Genomic DNA, 14342 nt, shown 5'->3' with positions numbered 1-14342 from the left:
TTTAACAGGGTCACTCTGGCAGCTGTGTTGAGAATAGACTGAGGGTGTCAAGAGTGAAACAGGGAAACCATTAAGTAGACTACAGTAGTACAATGATTCAGGTGAGAGATGATGGTGGTTTGAACCAGCAATGGAGTTAGTGAAAATGGATTCATCTGAAGGTAAAACTGAAAAAATTTGCCAACACTTCACACGTAGGTTGAAAGAGAAGAACAGAAGTCAAGAATGACTGTCTATATCCACATCTGTATGTGTATTTATAGCTTACCACTTATCTAACTACTATACACCCTATGTGAATGAATGTATATACATTTGTGTATACTATAGGGATTCATTGAGCTTACACTAATTCAGTTGTGTTTGGTAAAATAAAGAAACCCTGTAGAATGAAATTTTGTGTACATATTCCTTATATACATTACGTGCATTATTAAATACACTACACATTCACATACACGTTACTTCGTTGAGTTAAATACACAAAACAGTGTAAACTGTGCTTTATGGGCAATTTAAGAGATTTATCAAGCATAATTTTTATTACCTGCAATTTTCACCTTTCAAATCGATCTTAGAATCCTACTCCTGAGAGAGAAGTTCCTTTGTTTTGAACTGAGTGGCCCTTCCTTGATTTTAGCATCCACAGTTCTGGTGCCCAGGACTTAACATGTAGTTGAGCAGCATTTCTTTGAGTATTCTGTCTTCCTGGGGCTTGCTTAGCCCCTCTGTGTGTGCTTCCGAGCTGAGTTGGGATGGAAGGATAATATTCATCAAGAGGAAGGGCCTGCTTTAGAGAACAGGAATCTGGGCAGGTGTTCTGAGGTTTTTGCTAGGACCCTAGCACAGAGTTCTGTGTCATTTTTACCAATTAGCTTTTTGTAATAAAATTTGAGAGTTTCACTCTTTCAGCAGTTGTCTTTATAAAATCTCTGTCTCTCTCTAGTGTTGGTTTTCTATTGCTGCTGCAACAATTTGCCATATATGTACTTAGTGGCTTAAAACAACACAAATTTATTATCTTAAAGTTTTATTGGTCCGAATTCCGTCACCTGTCATACTGAGCTACAATCAAGGTGCTGGCTGGACTGCATTTCTTTCTGGAGGTTCTAGGGGACAACCTGTTTCTTTACTCATTCAGGTTGTGGGCATAGTCCCATTCCTTGCAGTCGTGCAACTGAGATCCTGTTTTTTTGCTGGCTGTTAGCTGAGGGTGGTTCCCAGATTTTAGAAGCCATCATGTTGCTTGGCTTGTGGCCCTTTCGTCCATCTTCAAAGCCAGCAGCAGCAGGTTTAGTCCTTCTCACACCACATCTCTAACCCAGCGTGGAAAGGGTCTCCGAGCTTAAGGACTTGTGTGATTAGATAGTACCTACCCGAATAGTCCAGGAAAATATTACCATTTTAGTGATCAGCTGATAAGCAACAGTAATTTCATCTGCAAGTGAACAGATAAAATCATGTAACATGATTTTGCCATGTAACATAACATATTCACAAATTTGGGGACTAGGACGTGGGCATCTTGGGGGGCTGTTATTCTTTCTATCCCCCCACACACAACTGGCTCACATTGATTTTTTATCTCTTTCTCCCTTAACTATTAACATTATTAATTTCATAAACCAATTCTTAATTTAAAATATGGATGAAACTCTTAGCCAGGAGTTGTTAAAGTGAATACCTGCTTTGGTACAGTCTCAATTTCCTTTGATAATTATTCTGGACTGTTATCATTGTAATTTACATAAGCTTTTCTTGAACTAACCACTAATTATATCAGGAATTACATCCTATTGTAAAAAATGTGAACTGTCTTCTTTCTGTAGTGTCGTAGTTTTGAGAGTGTAAAAATAATTTCTAGGTTAAGTGCTATCTCAAATCATTAAAAACATAAACATTCCAAAGGTGCTTCCTGGCTCACGCTGGCAACTGTTCTTCCAAGTTTATCGTGGTTGAGATTTTGCTTTCCAAACTATTTCATGCCTATTTTCGTGTTCACTTTGACCACATCACTTCCCCTGTTTAGAGCTCTAAATCAACTTTGAATTGCAAATTGCATTCTATCTATTGACTGAGTTAAAGTGCTTACTCAATTGCTTAGAAAAAAATGTTGCTTTGAACTGCTCAAACCCTAATAATCTTTGGCCAATACCCACCATAATTAGAAAGTCGATATAATATTAAGCTTGATATTCATGTTCACTCAAGATAGTGATCAGTAATGTTTTGGGGGTGGTACCATGTGCCATGTATTTTGCATGCACTCTCTGCTTAAATTCCCATAACATCACTGCAGGGGTATGTGCTATTGTTAATTCTGTTTTACAGACAAAGAAATAAAAACAAGGGGGGTGAAGTCACTTGTCCAAGGCCATATAGTTGTGAAGTGTCAGCACTGAAAGTTTAGCTGACTGACAAGAATGTCTCTGCCCTTAATCATTAAGCTGTAAATGCCCCATGAAATGTACTCCCTTTTAAAGTGGCTATTTTACTGTTAGTATGAGGGCATGTGTGGATCAAATATCACTATTGCTTTACTGACAGGAAATTGAGTATTATAGTTGCCCTAGTCAGATGTCTAATAGTCATAATTGCATCCTTCTATTTCCTTCTTCTATAAAAGCTGTATCATGGCAGGTAACCAATTTTTATAGATTATCATAGCCTATACTTTTTCTTTCAGCTAATAGGGTTTATTTTTTTCACCTGTTAGACCACATTTTAGAGTGTCTCCTATGGTTGACTAGGGAAAAATGTTTCTCGATTGCCTCCTCAAAATTAGGGATGGCTCTGGGAAATATTTAAGAAGATACATAAATTTAATATGTAAGATAGGCCTTTTTATACTCATAAAAATAATCATCTGTGCCACATTCTGGTGTTAGCATCATAGAATACATTTATTTGGAGACAATTTTAAAGCTGAAGGTATCAAAGAAAGTGATAAGAATAAAAAAATGAGTTCATTTGATTTCCTAAGATTCTTTAGGTAGGCTCTTCCAGTTTTCCTTTATTTTGCAGGTCTTTTCAGCCAAAAATAAGCTACAGTAACATCCTATGATCCTTCTAAACAATTCTCAGCTCCTGGAAATAGATGCCAAGGCTTTATTATATGTGCAGAAGAAGGGTAGCTGGGAAACTATTACATAATTAATCTGCTAGAGGGTCCCCACCCTGGATTTCACAGTCTGGCATTCAGAATCTCACCCCCGCTCGCAGGAAGATACTACAGGCCCTTGCATACCTCAGTCGAGGAGAATAAGAACAAAAATGTATCATGGAGAAATCATGAGACATGTAAGGAGAACGAGCCCTAGGAAGGAAAGGCACAAATAGAACATACATAAAAGAGGATGTAGAATTAATGGAACACATACAGAAAAGGTTTAAAGTAAACATAGTCCATGCTATCAGAGAGATAACAGAGCATGGGAAACATGAAGTAGACCAGATAGTTATGAAGCAACAGCTGGAGCAATATTGTTCAAATATTGTTCAATATTGTTCAAAATATTGTTCAAATCCAATTGGATATTCTTGGAATTGGATATTGTTAAACTAAATTAATGCATGGATATGTTGAATAATAAACTTAATATAGCTGAAGAACTAACAAGTGAACTGTACTATCAAGGTGAAGAACTCTCCTGGAAGATGTCAAGAAATGATAAATAATGGAAAGAGTGAAAGAAAGATTAAGAGAGAGGATAGAAGTAGAAGTATCAATGGCTAGCTAAAAGGACTTTCAGAAGGAGAGGAAAGAATAAATGGAGGAGAGAAAGTAACAGAAGAAATAATGAATAAGAATTAATGAATAAATAAGAAGAAATAATGAATAAGAATTGGACAAAGATATAAATCCTTAGGGGCTGATAGAATTAATAAGAAAAAGCTACATTTAGACCCATTATATTGACTTTTGAGGACATAAAAGACAGCAATAGCTTCCAAATGCTTCAGCCAGGAAGAACCAGATACCTACAAAGTAAGTGATGATATCAGTCTTTTCAACAGTAACACTGGATGCAAGAAGACAGTAATAAAATATCTCCAAATAGTTGATGGGAAATAACTTTGAACCTATGTCCATTGAATGAACTGTTTCAAGTTATCAAGCATATCAAAGTCGCACAAAGTCCACTAAGCAAGAGGGCCTTAATAAATTCCAAAAACTCAATATCATTCAGAACATGAAATATGTTCTGAACTTAAGAAAATTGGAAATCAACAACAAAGCCTGAAGTTTAGACAGCATACTAAACACAATATTCATACTATTAAATAAAAAAGAGAAAACAATGAGGGAAACTCTAAAATATTTACGTTAAATGGCAATAAAACACTACATGTTAACATCTGTGGGAGGCAGATGAGAAGGAAATTAATAAATTTGAAACATTTATCAGAAAAAAAGAATGATTAAAATAAATTAGCTCAGCATTCACATTAAGAAGTGAGGTAAAGAGCAGCAGAGTAAATCCTAAGAAACAAGAAGAAAAGAAATAATAAAGGTAAAGGTAGAATTGAATAAAATATGATTACATAAAAAATTAGAGAGGATACACAATTCCTGAAACTTGTTCTTTCAAACGATAAATAGGTACAACAATGGCAGGACCTGTAAGAACAAATGAGAGGATAATTAAACAAAATGCAGAGTGAAAAGTTGGAGTAAATATACATATAGTACATATTTAATATAAATACTTTACGATGTCACTTATATGTGAACTCTAAAAAAGTCACACTTGTAGAAACAGAGAGTAGAATGGTGATTACTAGGGGCTGAGGGGTGGGGGAACTGGGGAAATATTTGTCAGAGTACAAACTCCTGGCTAGAAGATGAACAAGTTTTGAGGATTTAATGCACAGCAATGTGATTATAATTAGCAATACTCTATTATATAGTTAAAAGCTGCTAAGTGAGTAGATCTTAAATATTCTCACTGCAGGAAAAAATGGTAATTTTGTGACATGATAGAGGTATTAGCTAACACTACAGTGGTGATTATATAGCAATATGAAAGTATATTAAATCAACACATTGTATACCTTAAACTTACACACAATGTTATATGTCAATTATATCTCAGTGAAGCTGAACAATAAAAGAATATTTTGCAAATAATACTTGAATAAATTTTAAAATAAGTAATGTAAGAGATAAGTTTCTCCTGAAGTGGCAAAAAAGACAAAAATAAGGGAAAACTAGAATAACCACTAAAGTAATTGAAATGGATTTTCAAAATTTCCCTTGTCCCCCAGTCCCTGATAGTTTTACATATGAATTCAATCAAGCTGTCAAGGATGAGATAATTTATTTCTTACACACATTATTGCAGAAAAAAAAACTTAAAAGGGAAAGTTTGTGCAACTTTAACTTAATCAACTTAATAAACTATTAAGTTTATAGGCCAGTTCCACTAATGAACATAGATGTGAATATCCAAAAGAACATATTAGCTAAGCAAATACAGCAAGTCATAAAAATTGTATTATAATGTAATTATATCTGTCCCCAGAATGCCAGGATGATTCAACTCAGAACAAAATCTATCATCTTGACAGGTGCAGACAGAGAAGTGGATACATGTCAACAATTATTCATGCTTAAAATGGTTAGAAAACAAGCAATAGAAATTAACTTATTTAACTTAAAAAAAGACTATTAAAAAATAACCCTATCTATATATAAAATAGATAACTAATAAGGACCTACTGTAGAGCACAAGAAACTCTACTCAGTACTCTGTAATGGCTTATACGGGAAAAAAATCTAAAAAAGAGTGGATATATGTATATGTATAACTGATTTACTTTGCTGTACCTGAAACTAACACAACATTGTAAATTATACTCCAATAAAAATTACAAAAGACCCTGTAAGGAATAGGATTTTCTATTTAATGGAAATCATTAGCCACATTACCTTTAACGCAGGGAACAAGATAGTGATTCCCATTCTTTCTGCTACTATTCAACCAGTTCCTACAGGCAGGTAATCAAGTCATCCTGGTTTGCCCAGGATTCTCCCAGATTTAGCACTACAACCTAGGAAACTCCTCAGTCCCGAGAAACCTGAGTGGTTTGGCTGGACAGTTATAGTATTAAAAGTGAAGTAGCTCAGTCCTAGAAACCTTCTCAGACACAGGCAAACTTGGACACTTGGTCAACCTACTACTAGTCTTGACCAAAGCAGTAACACAAGAAAAAGATACATGAACTATAAAGATTGGAAAGAAAGATATAGAATTTTTATTATTTAAAAAGACATTATTTACATACAAAACTCCAAAGATTATGAAAGTGCTAAAACCAAGAAAATGCTAGATCTAAAATCAGCAATAAAAATCAGTAGGACTCATCAATAAATAACTAGAAATGTAGACTAATACCATTTATAAAAGCAACAAAAATTGTGAAGTATCTAGGGATTGTCTAACAAAGCGTACAGAAAAGATTATGGAGAAAATGTTAAAGTTACTTTAAAGTACCTATAAAAAGAATCATATGGTGAAACATGCCATGTTCATGAAGAAGGTGATTTTTCATTTTCAACATATAAATTCCCTTCAAATTAATCAGTAAATTCAGGCAATTCTAAGCAAAATTCTTGCATATTTTTAGGGGGAGGATGACTTGGAAAATTAAAATTTTACACAGAAGAATAAATTCCTCAAATGGTAAGATGATTTTGAAAAATAAAGAAAAAATAGACAGGTAGACAAGGGGAGACCAGTCCCACATTATAAGATAAAATACAAAATTTACACTAACGGAGCTTTTGGGTTCAAGATGGCGGAGTAGAAGGACGTGCACTCACTCCTTCTTGCGAGAGCACCAGAATGACAACTGACTGCTGAACAATCATCGGCAGGAAGACACTGGAATTCACCAAAAAGGATAACCCACATCCAAAACAAAGGAGAAGCTGCAATAAGATGGTAGGAGGGGTGCAATCACAATAAAATCAAACCCCATAACTGCTGGGTGGGTGACTCACAAACTGGAGAACACTTATACCACAGAAGTCCACCCACTGGAGTGAAGGTTCTGAGCCCCATGTCAGGCTTCCCAACCTGTGGATCTGACAACGGGAGGAGGAATTCTTAGAGAATCAGACTTTGAAGTCTCATGGGATTTGGTTGCAGGACTTTGACAGCACTGAGGGAAACAGAGCCTCCACTCTTGGAGGGCACACACAAAGTAGTGTGCACATTGGGACACAAGGAAGGGATCAGTGACCCCATAGAAGACTGAACCAGACCTACCTGCTAGTGTTGGAGGGTCTCCTACAGAGGTGGGGGGTGGCTATGGCTCACTGTGGGGACAAGGATATTGGCAGCAGAAGTTCTGGGAAATACTCTTGGCATGAGCCCTCCCAGAGTTCACCATTAGCCCCACCAAAGAGCCCGGTAGGCTCCAGTGCTGGGTCGCCTCAGGCCAAACAACCAACAGGGAGGGAACCTAGCCCCACCAATCAGTAGACAAGCGGTTTAAAGTTTTACTGAGCTCTCCCCATCAGAGCAACACCCAGCTCTACCCATCACCAGTCCCTCCCATCAGGAAACTTGCACAAGCCACTTAGATAGCCTCATCCATGAGAGGGCAGACAGCAGAAGCAAGAAGAACTACAATTCTGCAGCCTGTGGAAGGAAAACCACATTCACAGAAAGTTAGACAAAATGAAAAGGCAGAGGACTATGCACCAGATGAAGGAACAGTATAAAACCCCAGAAAAACAACTAAATGGAGTGGAGATAGGCAACGTTCCAGAAAAAGAGTTCAGAATAATGATAGTGAAGATGATCCAGGACTTCGGAAAAAGAATGGAGGCAAAGATCAAGAAGGTGCAAGAGATGTTTAACGACGACCTAGAAGAATTAAAGAACAAACACCTAGAAGAATTAAAGAACAAAAAACCAGAGATGAACAGTGTAATAACTAAAATGGATAATACACTAGAAGGAATCAATAGCAGAATAACTGAGGCAGAAGAATGGATAAGTGACCTGGAACTCAGAATGGTGGAATTCACTTCCGCGGAACAGAATAAAGAAAAAAGAATGAAAAGAAACGAAGACACCTCTGGGACAACGTTAAACACAACAACATTAGCATTATAGGGATCCCAGAAGGAGAAGAGAGAGAGAAAGGACCTGAGAAAATATTTGAAGAGATTACAGTAGAAAATTTCCCTAACATGGCAAAGGAAATAGCCACCCAAGTCCAGGAAGCACAGAGAGTCCCAGGCAGAATAAACCCAAGGAGAAACACACCGAGACGCATAGGAATCAAATTGACAAAAATTAAAGACAAAGAAAAATTATTGAAAGCAACAAGGGAAAAACGACAAATAACATACAAGGGAACTCCCATACGGTTAACAGCTGATTTCTCAGAAGAAACTCTACAAACCAGAAGGGAGTGGCATGATATATTTAAAGTGATGAAAGGAAAGAACCTACAACCAAGATGACTCTACACTGCAAGGATCTCATTCAGATTCAATGGAGAAATCAAAACCTTTACAGACAAGCAAAAGCTAAGAGAATTCAGCACCACCAAACCAGCTCTACAACAAATACTAAAGGAACTTCTCAAAGTGGGAAACACAAGAGAAGAAAAGGACCTACAAAACAAACCCATAACAATTAAGAAAATGGTAATAGGAGTATACATATCGATAATTACCTTAAATGTGAGTGGATTCCAACCAAAAGACACAGGCTCACTGAATGGATACAAAAACAAGATTCATATATATGCTATCTACAGGAGACCCACCTCAGACCTAGGGACACATACAAATTGAAAGTGAAGGGATGGAAAAAGATATTCCATGCAAATGGAAATCAAAAGAAAGCTGGAGTAGCAATACTCGTATCAGATAAAATAGACTTTAAAATAAAGACTGTTACAAGAGATAATGAGGGACAATAGATAATCAAAGGATCAATCCAAGAAGATTTTTTTTTTTTTTTTTTTTTTTTTTTGCTGTACGCGGGCCTCTCACTGCTGTGGCCTCTCCCGTTGCGGAGCACAGGCTCAGCGGCCATGGCTCACGGGCCCAGCCGCCCTGCGGCATGTGGGATCTTCCCGGACCGGGGCACGAACCCGTGTCCCCTGCATCGGCAGGCGGACTCTCAACCACTGCGCCACCAGGGAAACCCAATCCAAGAAGATTTAACAATTACAAATGTTTATGCACCCAACATAGGAGCACCTCAATACATGAGGCAACTGCTAACAGCTATAAAAGAGGAAATCGACACTAACACAATAATAGTGGAGGGGTTTAACACCTCACTTACACCAATGGACAGATCATCCAGACAGCAAATTAATAGGGAAACACAAGCTTTAAATGACACAATAGACCAGATAGATTTAATTGATATTTATAGGACATTCCATCCAAAAAGAGCTGATTACACTTTCTTCTCAAGTGCACATGGCACATTCTCCAGGATAGATCACATCTTGGGTCACAAACCAAGCCTCAGTAAATTTAAGAAAATTGAAATCATATCAAGCATCTTTTCTGACCACAACACTACGAGATTAGAAATCAATTACAGGGAAAAAAAACATAAAAACACCAACACATGGATGTTAAACAGTACGTTACTAAATAACCAAGAGATCACTGAAGAAATCAAAGAGGAAATAAAAAAAAACCTAGAGACAAATGACAATGAAGACATGATGATCCAAAACCTATGGGATGCAGCAAAAGCTGTTCCAAGAGGGAAGTTTACAGCAATACAATCCTACCTCAAGAAACAAGAAAAATCTCAAATAAACAATCTAACCTTACACTTAAAGGAACCAGAGAAAGAAGAACTAACAAAACCCAAAGTTAGTAGAAGGAAAGAAATCATAAACATCAGAGCAGAAATAAGTGAAATAGAAACAAAGAAAACAATAGCAAAGATCAAAAAAACTAAAAGCTGGTTCTTTGAGCAGATAAACAAAATTGATAAACCTTTAGCCAGACCCATCAAGAAAAAGAGGGAGAAGACTCAAATCAATAAAATTACAAATGAAAAGGAGAAGTAACAACTGACACTGCAGAAATACAAAAAATTATGAGAGATTACTACAAGTAACTCTATGCCAATAAAATGGACAACCTGGAAGAAATGGACAAATTCTTAGAAATGCACAACCTGCTGAGACTGAACCAGGAAGAAATAGAAAATATGAACAGACCAATCACAGGTTACAAAATTAATGCACAGAAATCTCTTGCATTCCTATACACTAACAATGAAAGATCAGAAAGATAAATTAAGGAAACAATCCCATTCACCATTGCAACAAAAAGAATAAAATACCTAGGAATAAACCTACCTGAGGAGCTAAAAGACCTGTACTCAGAAAACCAGAAGACACTGATGAAAGAAATCAAAGATAACACAAACAGATGGAGTGGTATACCATGTTCTTGGATTGGAAGAATCAATATTGTGAAAATGACTATACTACCCAAAGCAAACTACAGATTCAATGCAATCCCTATCAAATTACCAGTGGCCTTTCTTACAGAACTAGAACAAAACATCTTAAAATTTGTATGGAGACACAAAAGACCCCGAATAGCCAAAGCAATCTTGAGGGGAAAAAAACAGATCTGGAGGAATCAGATTCCCTGACTTCAGAGTATAGTACAAAGCTACAGTATTCAAGACAATATGGTACTGGCACAAAAACAGAAATATAGATCAATGGAACAGGATAGAAAGCCAGAGATAAACCCTGGCACATATGGTCAGCTAATCTATGACAAAGAGGCAAGGATATACAAGGGAGAAAAGGCAGTCTCTTCAATAAGTGGTGCTGGGAAAACTGGACAGCTACATGTAAAAGAATGAAATTAGAACACTCCCTAACACCATACACAAAAATAAACTCAAAATGTATTAGACACCTAAATGTAAGACCGGACACTATAAAACCCTTAGAGGAAAACCTAGGACGAACACTCTTTGACATAAATCACAGCAAGATCTTTTTTGATCCACCTCCTAGAGTAATGGAAATAAAAACAAAAGTAAACAAATAGTATCTAATGAAACTTAAAAGCTTTTGCAAAGCAATGGAAACTACAAACAAGAAGAAAATACAGCCCTCAGAATGGGAGAAAATATTTGCAAATGAATCAATGGGCAAAGGATTAATCTCCAAAATATATAAACAGGTCATGCAGCTCAATATTAAGAAAACAAACAACCCACTCCAAAAATGGGCAGAAGACCTAAATAGACGTTTGTCAAAAGAAGACATACAGATGACCAAGAAGCACATGAAAAGCTGCTCAACATCACTAATTATTAGAGAAATGCAAATCAAAACTACAATGCAGTATCACCTCACACTACTTAGAATGGGCATCATCAGAAAACCTACAAACAACAAATGCTAGAGAGGGTCTGGAGAAAAGGGAACCCTCTTGCACTGTTTCTGGGAAAGTAAGTTGATACAGCCACTATGGAGAATAGTATGGAGGTTCCTTAAAAAACTAAAAATAGAATTACCATATGACCCAGCAATCCCACTCCTGGGCATATACCCAGAGAAAACCATAATTCAAAAAGACACATGCACCCCAATGTTCATTGCAGCACTATTTACAATAGCCAGGTCATGGAAGCAACGTAAATGTCCATTGACAGACGAATGGATAAGGAAGATGTGGTTCATATATACAATGAAATATTATTACTCAGCCATAAAGGAATGAAATCGGGTCATTTGTAAAGACATGGATGGATCTAGAGACTGTCATACAGAGTGAAGTAAGTCAAAGAGAAAAACAAATATCGTATATTAACGCATATATGTGGAACCTAGAAAAATGGTACAGATGAACAGGTTTGTAGGGCAGAAATAGAGACACAGATGTAGAGAACAAACGTATGGACATCAAGGGGGAGAAAGTGGCAGGGAGAGTGGTGGTGGGATGAATTGGGAGATTGGGATTGACATATGTACACTAACACGTATAAAATAGATAACTAATAAAAACCTGCTGTATAAAAAATAAAATTCCAAAGAAATTTACACTAACAAAATAATGTAGTAGTACAGTGACAGACAAATAGTCAAAAGAAACAAAACCAACAGCCCAGAGACAAGCTCACGTTTAAATAAATTGGTAACTAATAGTAATGGAAATACAAATATATAGAGAATTGATGAGATAATTGACTATGCTATAGGAAAAAAATTAGGTTGATTTGCTGTCCTCTACCAAATAATTTTTTTTTTCGAATGCAACACTGAGGATTGTTATTGCTCCAGAGACTCAACTGTCCAGGTACACTGGACAGTGTACACTGGTACACTGTCCTCATATGGACAGTTCTACTCACATGTTCAAGGTGGAATCAAAAGTAAGTGGTTTTTGACTTTCCAATGTATGCCAGTTACCTAAGTAGCCATATATTTGAACAGCAGCAAAAGTATTGAATTAAAAATTAGATAGAGGACACACATATTAAATTGGTGAAAATCCATAAAACTGGCAATACCAATTGCTAATGAGGACACAGAGCTACAAGAACTCTGTTAATTGCTAGCGGGAATGCAAAATCGTACAGTCACGTTAGAAGACAGTACAGCAGTTTCCTACATAGCAACACGTAGTCTTATGATCAAGGTTAAGCATCCATATGTCTAGATATTTGCCCAAGTGATTTGAAAACTTATGTCCACACAGAAACCTGCTTGTGAATGTTTACAGCTGCTTTAGCCGTAATCATCAGAAACTGGAAACAACTAAGATGTCCTTCATAGGTAAACAGATAAAAAGATTGTGATACATTCATATGAAAGAATAGTATTCCATGACAAGAAATGAACTAGTAACAATTACATATGACTGAATCTTAAACACATACTGCTAAGTGAAAGAAACCAGTCTGAAAAGGCTACATGCTGTGTGATTTCAGTTACATGATAATCTGGAAAGGGCAAAACTATAAAGATGGTACAAAAGATCAATGACTACTGTGAGTTTGGGAGGAGGATGGAGGGTTGAATGGGTGAAGCAAAGGGTATTTTTTAAGGTGGTGAAACTATTATATATGATACTATAATGGATACATGACACTATGCATTTGTCAAAACCCATAGAAGTGCACTGCACATTAGTGAATTTTAACGTATACACATTTAAATATCATTTCAGAGGTTGGGAGATTCCCTGATAGAATGCAGAGTATGGCAAAATAGAAAATAGTCTAACTGTATTTCAGATTATAAAACAACCTACTGAAGGGGTAAGGAGGAAAGGTACTGACCTAGGTAGCTTTAGAATTGAGTCCAGTCCACAAGATGAAAGGAAAAAGAAGTTGCACATATCACCATATTCTAGTTGATAAAGTAGTTTATGACAAGGGTACAGGTTAACAATTCTGGTACAGCTATACATTTATATTTAGAGTAAGACAATTAAGTAAATGGTTGGTGGTGGTGGCCAGATTGCTCACTATTGGAATGGGAGTTCACATATAAGCATGAGTAGGAGGCTAGTAGAATGATATATGTGGTGATGGATTAGATTTGTAACATTAGTGTAAACTTATGTTTAGCTCAATATTGATACAAATGGCTACAAATAGAAATACTTACATTGTATATACACTAGTTAGTATACACACATATTTCTTGGCTTTGTACACTAAGAAAGTGTAGAGGCAGCAACACCCCAGGAACAATGAGCACCCCTAGAACCCAGAATTTTGTTTCTAATACCATTCTTCAACAAAAGGAACCAGGACTCATTGGAGAAGTGGCTAATTCTAGTACTGAAGCAGGATATACACAAGGTTAACCTGGGGCAACTCATAGTATCAGAAAGTTAGGAAGTGCTCAAAAAACCCCACAAAAATCCACAGTCATTGGAGTATTATGTCAAACGGATCAAGAGGCAACTGAAAGAGTTCCCAATGCCCAAAGCTGAAAACAATTTAAGCAGCAAAAAAAAAAAAAAGAAATAAAAATAATTGAATTACAATACGGGTATAAAATACATAGTTATGAGTCCATACCAATATAAATAAATGATTGAATAAATAAATAAATGAGGAAGAAGAGAAAAATTCCCCATGCAGAGGAGTTCCAAATGATTTATGTAGATACTTCACCCTTATAGAGGTGGAGCATAACTTTCCAATTCTTCAGTGTGGGTGGTGGATGGTAGCATCCTTCTAAATAGTATAACGGGGGCTTCCCTGGTGGCGCAGTGGTTGCGCATCCCCCTGCCGATGCAGGGGAACCCGGTTCGCGCCCCGGTCTGGGAGGATCCCACATGCCGCGGAGCGGCTGGGCCC

This window comes from Physeter macrocephalus, chromosome 7 (assembly GCF_002837175.3).
Source record: "Physeter macrocephalus isolate SW-GA chromosome 7, ASM283717v5, whole genome shotgun sequence".
Taxonomy (NCBI): domain Eukaryota; kingdom Metazoa; phylum Chordata; class Mammalia; order Artiodactyla; family Physeteridae; genus Physeter; species Physeter macrocephalus.
This window is presented reverse-complemented; position numbering follows the sequence as displayed.